The 22,237-nt window shown below is 34.6% G+C and overlaps 2 protein-coding genes and 1 pseudogene across 2 annotated transcripts in view; 1 reads left to right on the forward strand and 2 right to left on the reverse strand.

The window, feature by feature from the left end:
- The window catches only part of LOC141656840 (disease resistance protein RGA2-like), a 75,532-nt gene that overhangs the window by 50,198 nt on the left and 3,097 nt on the right, over positions 1 to 22,237 (reverse strand). The window lies entirely within an intron of this gene.
- Positions 1 to 22,237, forward strand: part of LOC141654913 (calcium-dependent protein kinase 8-like) — a 50,166-nt gene that overhangs the window by 9,417 nt on the left and 18,512 nt on the right. The gene's annotated exons all lie outside the window — the stretch shown is intronic.
- Positions 790 to 7,686, reverse strand: LOC141656847 (uncharacterized; annotated as a pseudogene).

Here is a 22,237-nt window from a genome sequence, read left to right on the forward strand (position 1 = left end):
TCCTAGTTAAATTTGTTCGATTTAGACTAAAGTGAATCTAAAAGTGTTTGAATAGATGAGTAATGCAACCAAAAAAGTGGAGTGGTGCTCTTTCATGGACATAATTTACTTAATCATGGACATAAATTACTGCTTTATCCTTATTATTTTAACACTCATATTCTCCAATTTTCTTCCCCTTCCAATTCCCCTTTTCAACTTCCTCCCTTCACCCCTACCAACTACCACCACCACTTAACCTCCACCTGCCGCCTAAATTGATAACACAAACGAAGTGGGACTCAAATTTGTCCAACGTGGGAAACAAATTCTTGTAATTGTGAAATTGCATGGCAAATCACGTACTCCATATTACAATCTCCTTCTCTTTCCTCTATAACTTTTCACCTAATTTGTCCCACTTTTACATGTAATTCTTCAATTGTTGTCAATTTAATTTCAATTTGTAACTATACTGTTTCAAATTACGTTTTCACAAAAATAAATAATTTTGATATGACACCCCCTTCCTCATAAACCCTAATTTAATTTTACATCTACATAATTTCATACACATAAAATTGATGTGTTATTTTCAAGACAAAATTATTATTACACGATTGATGAATATGAGAAGTAAGATTCATAATTGAGTAATTTAGTGAGAATTTGATTAACTTTTATGGGAAGAGAAATAGAGAGAATTTGTTTTTGTTTTTTGGGAGCAAGGGCAAAGAATGGAAAACTTATAGAAAAAAGTCCATAAAAGAGTAATTCATGTCCATAAAAGAGCAACTACGAAAAAGTGAGTAATGGATAATTAGGACATATATGCAAATAAAAGGGACTTTGTAAATACATAGTCTTGCTTATGACGATCTAAGGCACATGGTTACATTACTTAGGGGGTGTTTGGTTGGAGGAGTTGGAATGGAATGGAATAGATTTAATCCATTCTAGTGTTTGTTTGAGCTATTTTGGAATGGAGTTAGAATCCGGATGAATCCATACCACAATGGTATGAGATTCCAATCCATTCCATTCCTTCCCTTCGAACCAAACGCCCCCTTAGAGAGTGTAAATAAGTTTTAACATAAAACACAAATTGTCATTTTAAGGGAGATTTATTGAACATAAAATATATAGGAAAACCAAAAATGAGAATAAAAACACTACTAGATAATAGAGATACTCAAACAAACCACTAGAAACCAGTAGAAGGTATACCACCAGAATACCCGATACTCGTGTTAATCGTCTCCATAGAAATTACCTCTTCACTTGATTGATTCATTTCATTCTTCCTCATTTTTAAGGGGTTCAATTCTAATGTTGGGAATATGTTGAATTTTGGGCCAGTCTTCTCCTGATGACGATTGGCATCTCTCCGCAAGCTCGCTTGAGCATCGTTCAACTCTTAGTGTCTTCAAGTTGGATAGGTTACTGATCTCGTGCGGCAACGATTTCAATCTTAGACATCTAAATATATCAAGGCTTTCGAGGGAGGTGAGGGTGTCAATCCACTCTGGAACCGCCTCTAATGCTTCACAGGAGGCTATCCTTAGGCTTGTCAAAGAAGACATACCTCGAAACTCCTCAGGAAGATGTTCCTTTTGATAATTCCAAAACCGTAGCTCACGTAACATGGGGAGGTAGTTTTTGAGGAGGATGGCCGGTTGTCTGTGCTGAACACCCACATTTGAAGGACCGCATGTTTGCTCTGCTACATCCTTGGTTTTGCCACAAACACAGAGAGAATGTAAAGAAGAAATACGTTGTAGAAACACTTGTGCCATTGAAATGACCACCTCCATGTTCATGCTCACATACTCCAATTTAGGAAACGCAGGCATCAATTTCAGGAGTTGATTCTGACTGCTATCTTGAGCAGACTCTGTCATATTCCACCATCCCTTCAACTCAGGTATGTCTATGAGGTAGAGATGTGTCAGGGATGGGAATAAGGGAGCAGAAGGGCACTCGTTTGCGAGAACTACCATGTCACTTTTGTTGCTACTACCATTTTCTTCTATGTACTCCACCTTATCCAATCTCTCTAAGATTAGATGTGTAAGATGAGGGAGTCTTCCAAAGGAACACATATTTATACATTCTTTGCAATTATTTATAGAAATACGAACCAGATTTGGAAGCCATAAATGGATTCCTTCTCTCATCCAACATGGCAACCTCCTTCCTCCATACTTTGTTATATCCAGGTATTCTAGATTAGCACCGGGTTTGAGGTTCTCTAGCACCATCTCGTCTTCTATATTGCTCTCTCTAAATATCATACTAAACCAAGTAATCTCTTTCCTGTTCAGATTTGCAGCTTTGGCTTCTGACACTATATCCTTTGATCGATCAACCAAAACAATCATCAAATCACCCTTAAGATTATCAAGACCGCCTAGGTCTGCTAGGTCACACGCCAATTTAGCCTTGGATACATAAGGACTGAGAGAGGTTCTTGGTTTTCCCACAATGAAATAATTTAGTGTTTCAAGACCCGTCAGTCTCTTCAACCCTTTGGGCATATGACTCAATTTGTCACAACCATAGAGGATAAGGTGTCTGAGTGCCACTAGCTTGCTTATGTCCTCGGGCAACTCTTCAAGGTTCCCACAGTTGGATAGGTCAAGTAAGTAAAGATTCACTAGCTGTGTAATCGAGTCGGGAAGTTTACGGATATAGTTGAACGAAAAATCAAGATACCTCAAGTGGATCAGTTTGCCAAGTGATCTTGGCAGTTTATTAATCCCCAGCCCATGCATCCGCAGTACCCTTAAAGACACCATTCTGAATATAGATATATCATTTAGTGGGAAAAGTTTACTTATATTCAAGGACTGCAAATCCTCTGCTGGAAGAGGGAGAAGGAACGACTTCAACTGCTTGATTTTGAATAGTGATGATGGGACTTTCAAAGACGACTGATCTGCTAAATGGTATGATACATGACAAACTCTTTCATCAAATTCATTTGTATTTGAATCTGCCATCTTATACTTAAACCCACCAATCGAGAGCACTAAATCATGCATCAGGTTGTGCATCAGAAAACTGTCAGGGCACTTATGTCCATCCTTGTAATGACAATAGAAAAACCCTCGATTTAGCAAGCACAGCACATATCCTTCGGCCACCTCTTCTGGATTTTGGTCTGTGTACTCGCCTTCAACATATCCCATGGCGATCCAAAGACGAACGAGAATAGTTTTTTCGAAATGGAATCCCTTTGGGAACAAAGAGCAGTATACAAGACAGAGTTTTAGCCTTGTACCTAACTGATCGTAACTGAGTTTGAGTGTGCCCATGACATCACTTCCATAGGAGGCAAAATTTGAAAGCTGAGCATCCCTAAAAGCTCGCCATTCCTGGACAGTATGTTTCCCCGCTAAAAGGCTTCCAATTGTCCGTATAACAAGGGGAACATTAGGACACATCTTTGCAATCTCCTTCGCGATGGACTCCACCCCTGGCTCATGCCATTCTGTAGCAGCCACATATTGAAAGAGGACTGATCTGCTAAATGGTATGATACATGACAAACTCTTTCATCAAATTCATTTGTATTTGAATCTGCCATCTTATACTTAAACCCACCAATCGAGAGCACTAAATCATGCATCAGGTTGTGCATCAGAAAACTGTCAGGGCACTTATGTCCATCCTTGTAATGACAATAGAAAAACCCTCGATTTAGCAAGCACAGCACATATCCTTCGGCCACCTCTTCTGGATTTTGGTCTGTGTACTCGCCTTCAACATATCCCATGGCGATCCAAAGACGAACGAGAATAGTTTTTTCGAAATGGAATCCCTTTGGGAACAAAGAGCAGTATACAAGACAGAGTTTTAGCCTTGTACCTAACTGATCGTAACTGAGTTTGAGTGTGCCCATGACATCACTTCCATAGGAGGCAAAATTTGAAAGCTGAGCATCCCTAAAAGCTCGCCATTCCTGGACAGTATGTTTCCCCGCTAAAAGGCTTCCAATTGTCCGTATAACAAGGGGAACATTAGGACACATCTTTGCAATCTCCTTCGCGATGGACTCCACCCCTGGCTCATGCCATTCTGTAGCAGCCACATATTGAAAGAGGAGTAATGAATCATCATCTCCTAAATCGCCAACAATTAATGGGTCTTGGGTCCCAATAATTCTAGCAACTGTTTTGCTACGTGTGGTAAGGAGAACTTTACTCCCCTGAGCCCCGACCCTGAGCAGTGCTCTCAGTTCGATCCATTTCCCTCTCAAACTGTCGTCATCCCACACACCATCCAAAACAAGCAAAAACCTCTTCCCAGCAATTGTTTGATATAGACGCCGTTGGAGCTGATCAATCCCGCAGTCGAGAGCTTTTTCATCAGTGGCACATGTCACCATTTGCCGTAACACATCCTTGACATTAAAATCTTGGGTGGCGGAAACCCAAAGCTGCAAATCAAAATATGTTTTAATCCTTTTATCATGGTACACATACTGAGCCAATGTAGTCTTCCCAACTCCACCAATTCCGACAAAGGAAGCAACAGGGAGGACACCAGCAGCAGCAGAGGAGTCTAACAGCGAGCTTACCATCTTATCCTTGTCTCCATCTCGTCCAATTACTATATCAGTACTCATATAAGACCCCGATACATTACTCAATATTCGGGTTTGGTTCAAAGTTGAAGAGCTAACTATGCTTCCAAATTGGGAATAGTTTCTTGCAACGCGACTGAGTTCCCCGGTAATGCTGTTGATTTTCCTAGCATCCTTGAAGGGGGATACTAGCTGGTTTGAAGTAGAAAAGAACAAGCGCGCCTCTTTAGTGAACTTACTTCCTCCCATGAGTTGTTTCTGCTTGGCTTTTGCAGCCTTTGCATCTTGGAAATCGATTAGTTTGGCAAGCCCACATTCAAGCTTCTCAAGCACGAGTCGTTGAGAATGAGTGCACACCTGGGATGAATCTGCATCAAGAAGTGTAGCTTCAATTGTATTTTTGATATCCTGAAGCTCTTTGATTTGAGAATCAATATCAGCTGCACCAACTATTTTTTTCCAAACTTCGGAACCCACTTTCTCCCCAATAGATTTGACCAACTCAGTCACCATCGATTCAGCCATTTCGTAATCCTAAACTGTCTTCTTAGGAGAAGGTTTTGTGTATGGTATTGAGTAGTTGAGAAGATGTATTTAAAATGAGGATTTGTAAGAAGTGAATAATAAAATCGTAAAACTCAAGTAGTTTTGTAGAGAAGAGGATGTTGATTGGTTGGTAGTGAACAAGGAAATTTCCAAGAATTACAGTGTTGGCTTTATTATTGTGTTGAATTTTCGTGACATTTTTCAACCCGGTACCACTGCCAAACAACTTAGGAGCAATGAATCATCATCTTCTAAATCACCAACATCTCCTCCTCACAATCCTTCAACCCGGTACCACTGCCAAACAACTTTGGGACCGCACTCACGACATTTTTCGTGACAACAAACACACTCGCTCCGTCTACTTGAAGCGTCAATTCTCAACCACCAAGCTTGACAATTTCGCTACTGTGTCCGCGATTTTCAGGCTCTCAAGAGGGCTTGCCAACCTGGCCTAAGACGACACCAATGAGACTATTCCCAATATAAGTTGTCTTCAAGAAAGCTATCCTAGAGCCATTGTTGCTCGATGCATCTCTACATAAATCACAGAAGAGGGAGACATCAAAATCAGCAGGACAAATAGCTATCGTTAAAACATTGTTCACATGTGAAAAACACCGATAAAACCACAAGAATGTAATCTCCGGCACTACGGAAATCAGGATAAGTTTTGTGAACAGAACGGCTCAATATATAGACCAATATAAACTAATCACAGAAGTTAGCTTGATTTCTACATTTACAACAGAAAATTTTACGTCATTATCTATTAAGTAATTCCCATAACGATGATCACTAGACACCTATCCTATTGTTGAAACTCGAAAGGGCACAATTTACAATCAAACATTCAAACATGACGACTATCTCTGCAAGAGTCTGATTAGTTTCAGCTCCGATAGGATCGTATTTTAATTTGATTTTTAGGCTAAGTAGCTGCGATTGATTAGAATATTAACAACAAAATAATGTAAAACGTAATTGGTAGACCACAACTTACTAAACATTGTGAATCATGTCTGGTAAAAATAATACAGTATTATTAATTCACAAACAGAGATGCAACTATTTTTTCTTTATAATATGTACTTGAACTAAGCTCAAGCTCATGATAAAATCTTGCAAGCCGATCTCAACCTTTGCATCGATTTTGAACTGTAGTCATATTACTCTAGCAGTCTAGAGCTTAGGTGAGCTAACCATCCGACGGAGTGGTTACATTCCTACCAACAATTATGAAATGAACAACAATGAATACATGTTAATGCCTTGATGAAGCAGAGAAAAGAAAATCATCTCTATAGTTGGATTTATAAGCTTATAAGTTATAACTATCTTTCAGTGGTTATCTACTTATATGCCGAAACAATGTATTTTACAACACAAACATGCTGAGGCATCAAAGAATACACTGGTAGATGCCATCAAAAGCCATTGGAAAGAGAAATACAGAAATACTGCCAAGTCTGGGTTAATTATAAGGATACTGATAATCTAAGGCATGTTGCATATATCCGACTCCCTTTAGTCCGCAATTTACAAGTGCCTTTTGAGGCAATGGGGTAATGTTGTTGTTGATGATGTAACGGGAATTCAGGGGAGGGAGATGGAAAGCATATAAACAACCAGTCTGTCTTAGTCTGGAGTCTGGACGGTCACAAGCTTGTGACCTCTCAACTGCCCTCCCACTTGCCCCATTGTCTCACATCACAAGCTTGTGACGGATTGTGTCTTTCACAAATGAGAATTTGTGATAAACAAACAAGCCAATATGTAGACCACACTATTAACTTCGTCTATTAGCAAATTATCATTTTCGATTTCGTCAATTAATAAATCTGAAAAACAGTATTTCCTTAATACGGAGTAACAAACAAAATTCTTCACCAATATCATCAAATCCACAAATCACATTTTCCATTTATTTCAGAAACACTGTTAGAAATCAGTAATCCCTCAAAAATTTAATTTTTACCTAAGATACAATAAAACTAATCATAACATCTAAATTCCATGGAAAACACAAAATTCACAAATCACAAATTAAAATGGTGGAAAAGGAAGAATAAAATAGTTACCTATGATGAGAGAGTAAACGAGGAGGTAATTGTAGCGACGATTTTGTGCATTCAATTGTAGCGAAGAATGAAGTTAACGATACGAAGAAGAATAGGTAGGACAATATCTCCATTGTTGTTCATCAGAGAGGACTGCGAACACCAGAGAAGACGTTGTACGGAGTAATTATTCGTTGATGGGAACGGGCATTCCGGATTGAGTTTCGGTATTATTATCATTATCATTATTCATTATTATTCATTATTATATTCTTTATAATTAAAGACCTTTATACTAAGGCAGCATAAAGATCAAGAAAAGTGAGTTTCCTGCTCTCTCAATGATAAATGACAATTCTTATACCATACATCCAGGTGTATGGTACATCATACTCCCACTTTAATTTAGTTTTTTAAAACCCAAGAAAGGAAAATTTCATAAATTAGAAAAATATAAAAATTATACCATTATTCGTGATTTTGATTCCTCTATAATTTGAGATCACATTTGATATATTTTGGTGTTTATTTTAATTTTACTCACATATTCACATCATATAGTTAACATGTTCATAACAATAGAATATTCACATTACATAGTTGACATATTCATATAAATCAAACTTCTTATTCTCAAATTAAAACTCACATACTCACCCAATTAATAAATATATTCACACAATATGATAAACATATTCACAAATCCATTATCTATAAAAGCTGAAGTCAATAAAGCTCTCCTATTGGTCCATGATTTTTAAGGATTAAAAAGAAAAAAAATTAAGGTAGGACCCTCCATGTTCATCATACACATTTAATTACCCTCTCTCCTATATTTCACTTGATTTGCTTTTCTTTTTCTCCTTTTCAAACTATTGAGTTTACGATATTTTAATTTTAGTTTTTTTTTTATAATTACATATTATACATATATATTTTCCTAAAATGTTAGGAATACATGTGAATGAAAACAATTAAAAAAAATTACAAAATGAATAAAATTACAAATTATTTGTACTGGTTTTCTTATTGATAGGTACCTAAATAACATTCCTATACAAAAAAAGATGCAAGTCTCGATAAAAATTAAAGCACATTCATGTAATTATAATTCATAATGTTAAGAAATATACCAAATTTAGCAAAATTTGAAGAAGATTCATATAATTATAATATTAAAAAAAATACACATGGTAAAGATTTTAATGATTATAAAAAATTACCAGCACTAATTTTTTTATTTAAAAAAAACCACAAGTCTTACGAAGCATTATTATGAACAAAAACATTTATTTAGTAATCAAGCATCAACAATATCATATTTACAATTTCAATATCGTCATTTGAATTTAACATTTGAATAAGGAAGCTCAATTCATTATATGTGGTTACAATAATAAATAAGAGGCCCGATTAAATTCAATACCGTCTCTATGGACAATTTAAATTATTACTATATTGAACACTTATCTGTTGTTACGACCCGTGCATTTTTTTGCACGGGTGTAAAACTAGTACATATTCATAGCAATGACAAATACATAGAGGTTATCATAAATATTAATCTAACATAACCTAACATATATTCACAAAGTATAACTACACATTCATAAAATAGAATTACGTATTCATCGCATATAGATTACATATACGCAAAACATAAACCTCATATTCACAATATATAACATGTTAATATATCACTTATTTATATTTTGTGAATGTCGATATCTTCATTTGCGGACTCGTTCAAATAAACGGAATAATAATCCTGAACGTTTTGCTCCATAGACAGTAGCAAAGTAATAATACAAAATAAGTTGGCCAAAAAACATGAAATTTACGTAATTGAGTAGTAATAAGATCGATAATAGAGTTTTTGTAGAATAATATAAGTATTAGACGAGCAGTGTAACTGAATTGTAACATAGTGGATTAGTGGGTGGTTGTTTTTATAATTTTTTATTTTTTTATTTTTTTTTTCCTCAATAACTCCCTGGGAGTATCATGCTCCATACTCCTGGGAGCATGATATAATTTACCGATAAATGATAAACACTCCTCACACAATTTTACTCACATCTTTTCAACTCCCTCACATTTATTATTTTATTAAATGAAAATTGTATATAACCACCTAATATTTACTGTATTTTTCAAATTATCACCCCGTATTTCATTTATTACAAATAACCACCTATATTGTAATGTATATATCCCAACTCACACCGTATTTCAATACCCGTCACATTTTTGCTTATTTCCCGACTTGATTACTAATTAAACTTACAAATTACCTTAACTAACCCCTCATGCTCTCCGTAACCCCCAATTACATATTTCAAGTTTCAACCATTTCAATTCAAATTAGTGAATGTATATCAATGAATCTAATAGTAACCCCAAAATTAATCCAGAAATTAAAAAGCAATTTCTTATCTTGGTTGAGAAGAAGATGAACAGAAAAAAAAGACAGCTAATCTGAGGCAATGAATATGCAATTGGCTGAGGAGATGACTTTGATGAAGAAAAGTTAAGGACAAGTTAGATGGATTTTAATAGCTTGTTGTACCCTTGTTTGTGGGATTTTTTGTTTATATATCGGCAAAACTATATTGTAATGCCAATTACAAATGCATTTTGAGATGTACTAAGTAATAGATTTCTTTGTAAGGTGATTGGTGTAATCACTAGAACTTATATGATGAATTTGCAATTGTTAGTTGTAGTAGTTATTTACTGTTGATTAGTTCTGGTGATTAGCTTAAACAAAGAAGAAGATGTACGGTGGAATAGTGATGAGTCATGTTCTTCAATTTTGGGGGTTTTGATTTCTAATCAGGTAAGTTGCTATTATAATGGTTTACATCTAAAAAGTGTTTATATGAATAATTTGTAAGGGTATTTGAGATAATTTGTAACTTTAATTAGTAATTGAGTCGGGAAATAAGTAAAAACGTGACGGGTATTGAAATAGGGTGTGAGTTGGATATATACACTATAATATAGGTGGTTATTTGTAATAAATGAAATACAAGGTGGTAATTTGAAAAATACGGTAAATACTAGGTGGTTATTAACAATTTTCACTTTTATTAATAACATCACAAATTCTCATTGAAGACATGACATATCCGTCACAAGCTTGTGACGGATACCATTTTACCTCACAATGTACCCACTTTTTCTCTCTCTGCAACACTATTCATGTGGTCCCCTTTCTCCACTAACCCATTTTGTTACCATTTTATCTCACAAAATATCCGGCTCACAAATGGTAACCCGTCACAAGGGAGACCAATTGTAATAACATAATAGAGTCATATCCCACCCTTTGTTTTCATTCTTTGCTTCTCTTTTGAACTCTTCTTACCTCCAGCTTCACTCCATAATATTTATTTCAACTAGTTTTGTTACCCAGCTTCACCCCATAATATTTTTATTATATTTCAACTAGTTTTGTTACCCGTGAAATTCAAAGGTTATCTCTAGGAAAAATAAAAATTTAGATAGTTGATTTTTTTTGTGAATATCAAATGAAATCGGAATTTATTTTATAATTGATACATATTCCTATTCTTTAATTTTGATCATCATCTAATAAAAATTCATAAATTTTAGAATTTGATTGTGTACAAATTAGAAAACTTTAAAACCAAATTGAAATATTGAAGTTGTTAGTTGTATAAAAAGTGAATAATTTACAAAACAAAAGTACAACAAAAAAACAATACACAAATTAGTAATTCGTCATTTTAAATTCAAGTTAAAGAAAATACTGCAAATTTTTTGGAGGAAAACAAATGAGACGATCTTAAATAGGAGAAGCTAAATAATGCTAATTTGGAAGTTAAATGATGTACACTAAAATTAGTGTTCACAAACTTTAAATGACATAAATATTACAGTAATTAGGAAAAAAAAATAAAAGCATTCAAAGGGTTGTATATATAATGGGTTGCTTTTTATAATCTTTATAGTGGTTGGAATTATTGCAAAATTAGTATGAGAGTTAAATGGAGTAACGGTTAGGCTAAGATAGGGAATTAGAAGAGACTTGTGATAAAATTCGACGATATCTTTAAGAAAATCATTGGACTTATGTGAAAATTATCGTGTGTTGAATTAAATAATGGTTGAATATAAAATGCCATAATTTTACGTTTAAGAATATTATTAAGCTAGTCATTTATTTTTCTTTTCAAGTTTGTGTAATTTTAAATAAATAAATAAATGTATAACTTTTATGAGCTATATTACTATGAAAAATGTTAATCGATTCAATGACATTTTTTTTATTGTAAAATGGGAATTTAGTTGTAAATTAAGAAATTTTGATGTGAATTTTGGTAAGTTACATATTTTTTTTTTTGGAATTTTTAATTCAACTGTGAAATATAGTTTGTAATTTGGAAGTTTGAATAATAGTTATTAAATGGAGGATTAGTGAATGGAAACTATTGTAGGTTTAATAGCCATTATAAACTATTGATTCCCATCTTTTAGTTTGCCTTTTCATTTATTTTTGAGTTATGAGTATTATTAAATAAAATAATTTATTAGTGAGGAGCTCAAGAGGTAAAACAAATAGGAAAAAATGTTAATGAAAATTACTACTTATTATTATTGATCTTAAATAGTGGTTGAAATAAAATGGCATACCTTTACTTTTAAGAATATTATTAAACTTCACAATTATTTTATTTTTAATTAAAAGGATTTGTATAACGATCTTAAAATAGATGTAGGTGTAATTTTAAGTGGTACAATCTCAAGAAAGTTAAGTTTAACTTTTTACCGGAAAAAAAAAATATACAACAATTTCAACCAATATTTCATCATATGAAAATAAATTTTAAAAAAACTATGAAAAACTTTAATCAATTCATTAACATGTTTTATTACAAAACATTCAATTAAAATGTTAATTTTATAAGTTAATGTTATGTGGTCAATTGTCCTTAATCAAGTAAGCAATATAAATTAAAATTAATTAATATTAACCAATCTAAAAATGACATGTAAAATAAAATTAAATGGTATAAGTACCTTTTAACTATATAATAAAGAATATAGATGTCTGCGTAGAGAATGGTTGGGTAGGCGTGTGTCAATCTTAACCAAGGTGGCAATGTGAATGTCTATGTGGCTTTTCCACATTATACGTAGCTTTATCTAATTGGTCTTTTTTAGGATGTCTTTTAATAATATTTTATAGATATATGACGGATGAAATTGTATATGTGCGTGATATAGAAAGAGATAATAAGTAATATTTCAAAATAATTGATTGTTTTGATTTTCTTTTTAAATTATTCTTCCGTTGGTGAACTTATACAATGATAAGAGTTCGTTTAATAATCTAAAGATTTGGTTTTTATATACCTATCAAATAAGGCATTATTTAAAAACTCAGTAATTCACAATTATCTACACGTATTAAAAAAGCAATTAGTATGAAATTTACCTTCTTTATTAAGATGTTGATGTATAGATAAAAACCATATACTAAAGCCTAAAGGTGATAATCTTTGTCGAAGTATCGATAAGAAAGAATCATGATAACTAAAAGTTATATATATTTAAGGTTTTATACGAAACATTTTTTTTTTAGAAATTAGGGTAAGTTTTAAAAGTAACAAGAAACCAAAGTTGGGGAAATAGGATCTTAGGCAGCTAAAAGAAATGAACAAGTACGCATAGTAGCATATTCATATTTCATATGTAGGGTTTTTAGTTGTAGACTATAATAGCTAGAGAGACCGTTTCATTATGTAAAAAAGTAATTTATGTATATTAATAATAGATGAATTTGTTTTTTTTTTCAAATAAATTGACCATCTCACCCTCTTACATTATAATTACAGTTGTATCTATAAATTGTCTTCTAAAATAGTTTCTAACAACTTTTTTCAGTTTTAAATGGAAAATCTTCTTTTAATATTTTTTAATTAAGAAAATAAATATAATTTATAGATATTAATATTCTAACAAAATTTATAGGTCATAAAAATTAGTTTAATTAGATCTATGTTGCATGTTCGTCTTGTGTTGTTGATCTTAATCCAGATGATGAATTAGATGTGGTTAGCATATGAAAATGCCCATTGATTGCAAGATGGTTTATTGGAGAACTTTTGAAGCATTGGCCTGATTTTGGTCTCATAGAGGAAGAAGAACCTTAAGGGAGGTTGATTTCTTGTACTTAAACTTTTTTTAATTGAAATGTTTTTCATTTTGTTTTTCTAATGGACTGTTGATGATAAACCGCTTTGTTAAATAATTTCTGTTTCATCTAAATGAATCTTCCCAATGATAATTTTGTTGAGGATAGTTGGTAGTCTTCAAAGTTGATGTACATGCACAATGCCACCACCATTTGTTGTGAAGAGGCTGTGTATGTACAACAATCTTGAAAGTATTGTTTAATAAAGCTGCTTTGACTGAAATGATCATGTTTAATGTTAATATCCATACTGCCAAAGACTGAATATTACAAAAGTTGTGCAAAGTTCTAAATCAAATGCTAACACAGACTCTATAAAATGATTCGTTCTGATCTTCTAGATTGTTTGCTCTTGTTTGTCCTTATTTGATCTGATGTGTATGTTGACAGTCATTAGATATCCAGTCTTTGAGATGTTTGCATCAGTAGTTCATTCATCTACACATCACTACTACAAATCCAGGCAACTACAACGTCCCTTTAACAACGATTATTCACGAAAATCACAATAGACGTTGTAGAATGTATGACGCGAATTTTACTAAACTTAATTACAACGGATATGGTTATAAAAATCGTTGTTATTAGTTTTAACAACGGGTCACACATGCACAACCGTTGTTAATAATTTGGCGCAAAGTTAGTGAAAAGTAATCACAACGGTTACTTTTGTAACCCGTTGTTAAAACATATTTGACAACGGGTGTTTTTTACAGCCGTTGTTAAAACATATTTGACAACGGTTGTTGTTTAATAACCGTTATCAATACTTTCCATACTATAAACCACACAAACACAAGTCTGCTGCAGCCACAAAACACAACCCTTAATACACAAACACAAACACAGCAGACAAACACAAACATAAAACACACACTTTCTCATCGTCTCTTTCTCTCTTTCTCATCGCCGCTTTATCTTCTCGCCGTCACTGTTGATTTCATCGTCTCTTACGTTCTGTATTTATCAGGTAAATCTCGCCGTCCTTTGTTAGTTTTCATCGTCATTATTTTCTTTTTCTAATTATTTCTTTTGCATGTATGTGTTTTTATCGACCATTATGTTATTTGTTTAAGTATTGTTCGCATAATTAGTTTGTAAAACAATGAAGAAGCAAGATAAACATAATTAATATATATATATATATATATATATATATATATATATATATATATATATATATATTTATAAATACATAAATTAAAAAAAAAAATTACATTAATTCAAATGCAATTCTTATATTTTCATAGAGGATCTTATTCTCCTCTATCATATCCGTCGTCTCCTCCTTGGCTATTTGGAGGTTCCGTTCAGCAGTTGCTATATCGTCATATAGCTGCAACTACTGCTGCTCCGTCAAGCCATCTTCTTTGGCGTCCTTCAGTACGGATCGAGCATCCGCAAGGTAGCTCTTGAAACTTTCCTCAATATGGAGCAACCGACGGATGAAACTGTTGTTGTTCTCGATCATAGTAAGAGTCTTAAGGATGAAATCATTCATTTTGTTGGAGTTTGGAGTTTGTTTTGAAAGATTAAGTAGGGTTATTTATTTGGAGTTTGTTTTAGCAGTTAGGGTTTGGAGATTTATATATTGAGATAATGGAAATGTTAGTTGAGATAATGCAATGTATTTATACTAAGCAATGTGTGGGTTGAGTTGTTTTTTAATTAATATATATGTTAGGAAGTTGTGCCATGCATAATCATCATCATATCTCTCAATGCTGTTTCAAATCTTATTACTAACCCTTCTTATTCCATATTGTTCGTTCATATGCACAGTGATGTCAGTAATAATGCATGCATCGGAATTATAACGGGCCGTAATTATGCATGCATCTAGTAATATTTAATTTAATTTTTTTTATTTTTTAAGAACAAACAACGGTTATTTACAAACAACCCGTTGTCGTTAGTTATAACAACGGTTTTGTATATTAAAACCCGTTGTTATAACTTTCCCCCCAAAATTGAGTCACACTTTCCACAACGGGTTTTTATACTTAAAACCGTTGTTAATATTTTTAACAACGGTTTCCTTAAGAAAACCAACCGTTGTTAAAACCTTTTACAACGGACGCTTTAACAACGTCCGCTTTTTTATATAACAACGGTTTTTGACCGTTGTTATAGCCTGTATTTGTAGTAGTGCATAGATCTAGAAAATACTCAGTAATGTGACCAACAGGGGGTATTATTCCATGTTGAGTCATTACTACCATTACCATGTTCTGTTATGTGACCAACAAGGACATTGTCTCCTGTTGGGTCATAACTGGTTCCACTTATACTTCCAATATCCTCTGCATTCTTTGTTAAGTTGATAAGTTCATTAACCAATTTACTTATACTGACTGCATCACCAACATTTCTGTATATATTGTAGGTATTATTCTTTGACAATATCAATGTTAGTAGTAAGGTACTCAGGCAGTAAACCAGCATTTACTAGTTTGGACTTGTGCATATGTGGCATAGGATAATCTATGCCACCCTTTATTTTCATTATTTCAAGCATACATGCCTGCAATGTTATCCATACATACTTGGGTTTTAGAGGATCTTGTTTTTCATACGCAGAGACTGTGTTATGAGTAACTTTATCCAACCTGATTGCCTTTTTTTTTGTTGGAGAGATTGGTTTGACCTAAAAAACCCAAATCCAAGACATTCAAGTCTGGTGAATTGGGTGTTTGATAAGCCAATTCAATTTGTCATCCATCTGTTGTTGCTGCTTTTTTGAATTTAGGATCATCATTGCTAAAATGTGGACGAGCATTGTCTTGTTGATTTATTATGTGTTTACTCCCATTAGAAGGTCATTTTGACTTTACTGGTGGCAATACATGATTTATATCATCTCTCTAGTTACATGCTTGTTTATAAACTCTATACATTTAGTTTCTAATGTTTCTGCAACTCTATTTTTTGAGTTTCTTTGTGCTGGAATTTGGCAAACAAATGGCCAAATTCCTATCTTTCCATCAAAAATAAGAATTCCTATTTGACTCATACTTTGGTCTTGGTACTGCACACATAAACATAATCTTCTCTATGAAACTCTTAGACTACACACATCTATGAGGTTCAGTTTCACCTTTAGCCAAGTAAAACCTTGTGGAAGGTTTAGTTTTAGAAAACCATTTCTCATCCAAGTGAATGATATTGCTTTGATCTTTGAAAACTACTTGTTTAGTTAATTCATGATATTGTAAATGTTGTGGACTGAAAATTAATCTAGCAAGTTTTTTTTTTCAGTCAAACCTGATTTGAGTGCATTTGTATGACCCCTGATTTGCTTTGACATCGCCCATCTTGAAACTGTTGACTGGATTACCCCTAAATATTCAGCAACTGAGTGTTGTGTGGTCCTTTGAGCAGCTCAATAGACTTGAGCTTCTCCTCATTTAAGTGCGCCCTGCCAATTTTCTTGCAACCCATCCGTTTGCTTCTGACATCTAGTGGTAGTCTGGTACGGATGTCAACCTCTGTGACTTTGATAGATTCACAATTCAGTAACTGTTTTTCTGTAAACTGAGAAGTTTCTTGCCACTTTTAACATCACACCATAATTAGGCTTTTCATTTGTGCTGTTTTTTAAAAGTGTTTCAAGAATTTTTGATTTTTCTAAATTTGTGAGATTCTTCATTAAATGTATCTGATTTTTTTTTGTTTGAAAGTGTTTACGTGAAAGGTATTTTTTGGACACTTGCCACTAAATGAACCCTCATAAAGATCCCTTCTATTTATAGCACAAAGAACTTTGCACTCTTTTTAATTTTTGGTTTAGGCGGCAAAAATTAAACATGTTTGTATTTTGGCTACAAAATTGAATTTTGGTGCTAAATTTCAGATAGGTTGAGAAGGATATGTAACATTTCATTGACCTTTTGGGTTAAGTTAGCTTATGGGACAACTCTAATGGGCCAATCAAGTTAAGATGAAGGAAATCAATGGTTACTCTGAATTCCATCTTTCAGTTTTGTTCTTCAGTTTGTGTAAATTAATCTGATGTCTATCTTTTAGTTTTGTTCTAAGGGGTTGTGTAATTTTATTACGGATGTAGAATTTGTAATAATTATAAATTCATGTAATTTTATATTTACGCAAAACCGTCCATGTATCGAAACTGTTATTGTAAGAAAATTGGTAGCAATATGTGTTTGTTAAATGGGTGGGAAACGAAAATCTGTGTAAAACGGGAGGGAGTAATTACCTTGTGTAATTTTGCAATTAACAATTTAATTTATAACACCCTCTCTCCAATCTACTACTCTTACTCCATTACTTTACAATAAAATAAGTCTCTCCTTAATTCTTGCGCCCTTTTCAATGAGAGTTATTGTGAATAGGAGGGGTATGACTCAAGATCAGAAAGCTCTTACGGGCTTAAATGTATAGTTAATAGAGTCAAATCTTACAGGGGTATAAATAAAAAAATTGACTCATAAAATTTCTAAAGAAGAAGATAAAGACTAGATGGGGAAGAAGGCCAAGAAAAGGATTCAACATCTTTCTATTTCATTTTTTGAGTCAATTTTTTTTTGAGAATTATCCGACTTTCTCCCTCTAAAATTTTTAAGAGAGGTGAATGAGCATATGAGAGTTAAAACTCCATTTAAGTGCGTGAGTTGGAAATCAAAGAACCCATTAGATATTTTGGTGGGGAAAATATAAAATTTTGAATTACAATTCTACCCTTCTACCATTGGCGCAAAATTGAAATTTAAGTTAGGAAAAATTATAAATAACTACCACGTTTTGCGTATTTTTAGAAATAACCATCATGTATTTGTACTTTTACAAATAATCCCTAAATTTTTATCTAAATCCCCAATCACCACCGTATATCTACCTCGGCACTAATTTTCAATAAGCAACATTTTACGTAAAATTCCCATAATATCCGTCCCTCTATTATTCCCAAACATACCAACGCATCAACAATACTCCCAAACATATGAAACCCTAAATCCCCAAATTGTTAATTCCTCATTAATTCACAAATATCCATCAATCATTTGCTGCTAATCAATCCCCAACTAAATTCATTGTTCAATTGCGGACACTTTTTCGATCTCGATATGCTCAAGTGATCGAAGTGTGCTATGAGAAAAATCAAATAAATGTCCCAAGATGTGAACTCATAAATTAATGCAACATATATTGTCATGCTATACTCCATAGATGAACTGTGTGCTAAAAAACAAAGCTCAAGGAAGCATAAGTCTTCGTCTGAGTATTAGAGAGAGGTAGCGGACCCGAGTCTGTACCGTGGCCCACTGGTGCTTGTTGCTAATAAATCAGTACTTTCTTTTTGCAGATCTCAAAATATTGTAGGGTCTTATAAGTTTGAGAGTATTGTTGATGCATGGATATATTTGGGAATGGGATAATAGAGGGAAGGGTATTATAGGCATTTTACGTAAAATGTTACTTAACGAGTCGGGAAATAAGAAAAACAAGTGTCGGGGTGGGGTAGATATACGGTGGTAATTGGGGAGCTTAGATGAAAGTTTGGGGTTATTTGCAAAAGTGCAAATACATTATGGTTATTTGTAAAAGTTCGAAATTTAAGTCTCGGGTTTAGTGGCATGACACTTTTAGCATAACGGAATCAAGACCATAATTCGTTCCTACTCCCTCCATCTCATTCAATAGTTTACACTTGTTTTACTTTCTCTTCACAAAATAAAGCTAGTATAAACTATTTAGTAAGATAGCGGGAGTAGTTAAATTTGTTTGATTAAATCTAAACTGAATCTAAAATTGTTTGATTCGATCAGTAATGCAACCAAAAAAAGTAATGGACAATTAGAACACCTATGCAGACAACATGGACTCGTTAGAAAATGGACACATGGTTACATTACTTACTGAACGGAAAACCAAAAAATGAGAATAAATACAGTACAACACTACTACTAGATGTAATGCAAACCACCAGAAACCAGTAGAAGGTAATACATACCACCAGATACTCTTCTTAATCATCTCCATAGAAATTAACTCTTCACTTGATTGATTCATTTCATTCTTCCTCATTTTTAAGGGGTTCAATTCTAATGTTGGGAATATGTTGAATTTTGGGCCAGTCTTCTCCTGATGGCGATTGACATCTCTCAGCAAGCTCCCTTGAGCATTCTTCAAGGCTTAGTGTTAGTGTCTTCATGTTGGATATGTTACTGATCTCTTGCGGCAGCGATTTCAATCTTGGGCAATTACGTATAGTAATGCTTTCGAGGGAGGTGAGGCTGTCAATCCACTCTGGAACGGACTCTAATGCTGTACAACAGGATATTCTTAGCCTTGTCAAAGACGACATTCCACGAAACTCCTCAGGAAGATGTTCCTTTTGATTATTCAGAAAGCATAGGTGACGTAGCATGGGGAGGTAGTTTTTGAGGAGGATGGCTGGTTGTCTCTGCTTAACACCCACATTTGAAGGACCGCGTGTTTGCTCTGCTACATCCTTGGTTTTGCCACAAACACAGAGAAAGTGTAAAGAAGAAATACATTGTAGAAACACTTGTGCCAATGAAATGACCACCTTCATGTCCATTTGCACATGCGACAATAAGGGAAATGCAGGCATCAATTTCAGGAGTTGATTCTGACTGCTATCTTGAGCAGACTCTGTCATATTCCACCATCCCTTCAACTCAGGTATGTCTATGAGGTAGAGATGTGTCAGGGATGGGAATAAGGGAGCAGAAGGGGACTCGTTTGCGAGAACTACCATGTCACTTTTGTTGCTACTACCATTTTCTTCTATGTACTCCACCTTATCCAATCTCTCTAAGATTAGATGTGTAAGATGAGGGAGTCTTCCAAAGGAACACATATTTATGCATTCTTTGCAGTCAAGTATTTGAATCCAGACCAGATTCGGAAGCCATAAATGGATTCCTTCTCTCATCCAACATGGCAACCTCCTTCCTCCATAGTTTTCTATACGCAGGTATTCTAGACCAGCACCGGGTTTGAGGTTCTCTAGCACCATCTCGTCTTCTATATTGCTCTCTCTAAATACCATATTAAAGTCAGTAATCTCTTTCCTGTCCAGATTTGCAGCTTTGGCTCCCTTAAGATTATCAAGACAGCCTAGGTTCATAGGGAGGAGTGAGAGAGGTTCTTGGTTTTCCCACAACAAAAAGGCATAGTGTTTCAAGACTCGTTAAACTTCGCAACCCCTTGGGCATATGACTCAATTTGTCACACCCACGGAGGTTAAGGTGTCTCAGCATCACTAGCTTGTTTATGTCCTCGGGCAACTCTTCAAGGTTTCGACAATCAGATAGGTCAAATAAGTAAAGATTCACTAGCTGTGTAATCGAGTCGGGAAGTTTACGGATATAGTTGAACGAAAAATCAAGATACCTCAAGTGGATCAGTTTGCCTAGTGATCTTGGCAGTTTATTAATCCCCAGCCCATGCATCCGCAGTACCCTCAAAGACACCATTCTGGATATAGATATATCATTTAATTGGAAAAGTTTACTTGTATTCAACAACTGCAAATCATCTACTGGAAGAGGAAAAATGAACGACTTCAACTGCTTTAGTTTTAATAATGACGATGGGACTTCCCAACCCGAAAGGGTTGCTTCATGGAATGATACATGACAGACTCTTTCGTCAAATTCATTAGTATTTGAATCTGCCATCTTATACTTAAACCCAGCAATCGAGAGCACTAAATCATGCATCAGGTTGTGCATCTGAAAATAGTCAGGGCACTTATACCCATCCATGTTGTTACAGTAGAAAAATCCTCGACTTAGCAAGCACAACACATATCCTTCTCCCACCTCTTCTGGATTTTGGTCTGTGTACTCGGCTTCAACATATCCCATGGCGATCCAAAGACGAACGAGAATAGTTTTTTTGAAATGGAATCCCTTTGGGAACAAAGAGCAGTATACAAGACAGAGTTTTAGCCTTGTACCTAACTGATCGTAACTGAGTTTGAGTGTGCCCATGACATCACTTCCATAGGAGGCAAAATTTGAAAGCTGAGCATCCCTAAAAGCTCGCCATTCCTGGACAGTATGTTTCCCCGCTAAAAGGCTTCCAATTGCCCGTATAACAAGGGGAACTTTAGGACACATCTTTGCAATCTCCTTCGCGATGGCCTCCACCCCTGGCTCATGCCACTCCGTAGCAGCCACATATTGAAAGAGGAGCAATGAATCATCATCTTTTAAATCACTAACAATTAATGGGTCTTGGGTCCCAATAATTCTAGCAACTGTTTTGCTACGTGTGGTAAGGAGAACTTGACTCCCCTGAGCCCCGACCCTGAGCAGTGCTCTCAGTTCGATCCATTTCCCTCTCAAACTGTCGTCATCCCACACACCATCCAAAACAAGCAAAAACCTCTTCCCAGCAATTGTTTGATATAGACGCCGTTGGAGCTGATTAATCCCGCAGTCGAGAGCTTTTTCATCAGTGGCACATGTCACCATTTGCCGTAACACATCCTTGACATTAAAATCTTGGGTGGCGGAAACCCAAAGCTGCAAATCAAAGTATGTTTGAATCCTTTCATCATTGTACACATACTGAGCCAATGTAGTCTTCCCAACTCCACCTATTCCAACAAAAGAAGCAACAGGGAGGACACCAGCAACAGCGGAGGAGTCTAACAGCGAGCTTACCATAATATCCCTGTCTCCATCTCGTCCAATTACCATATCAGTACTCATATAAGACCCCGATACATTACTCAATATTCGGGTTTGGTTCAAAGTTGAAGAGCTAACTATGCTTCCAAATTGGGCATAGTTTCTTGCAACGCGACTGAGTTCCCCGGTAATACCGTTGATTTTCCTAGCATCC

This window comes from Silene latifolia, chromosome 5 (assembly GCF_048544455.1).
Source record: "Silene latifolia isolate original U9 population chromosome 5, ASM4854445v1, whole genome shotgun sequence".
NCBI classification, from domain to species: Eukaryota; Viridiplantae; Streptophyta; class Magnoliopsida; order Caryophyllales; family Caryophyllaceae; genus Silene; species Silene latifolia.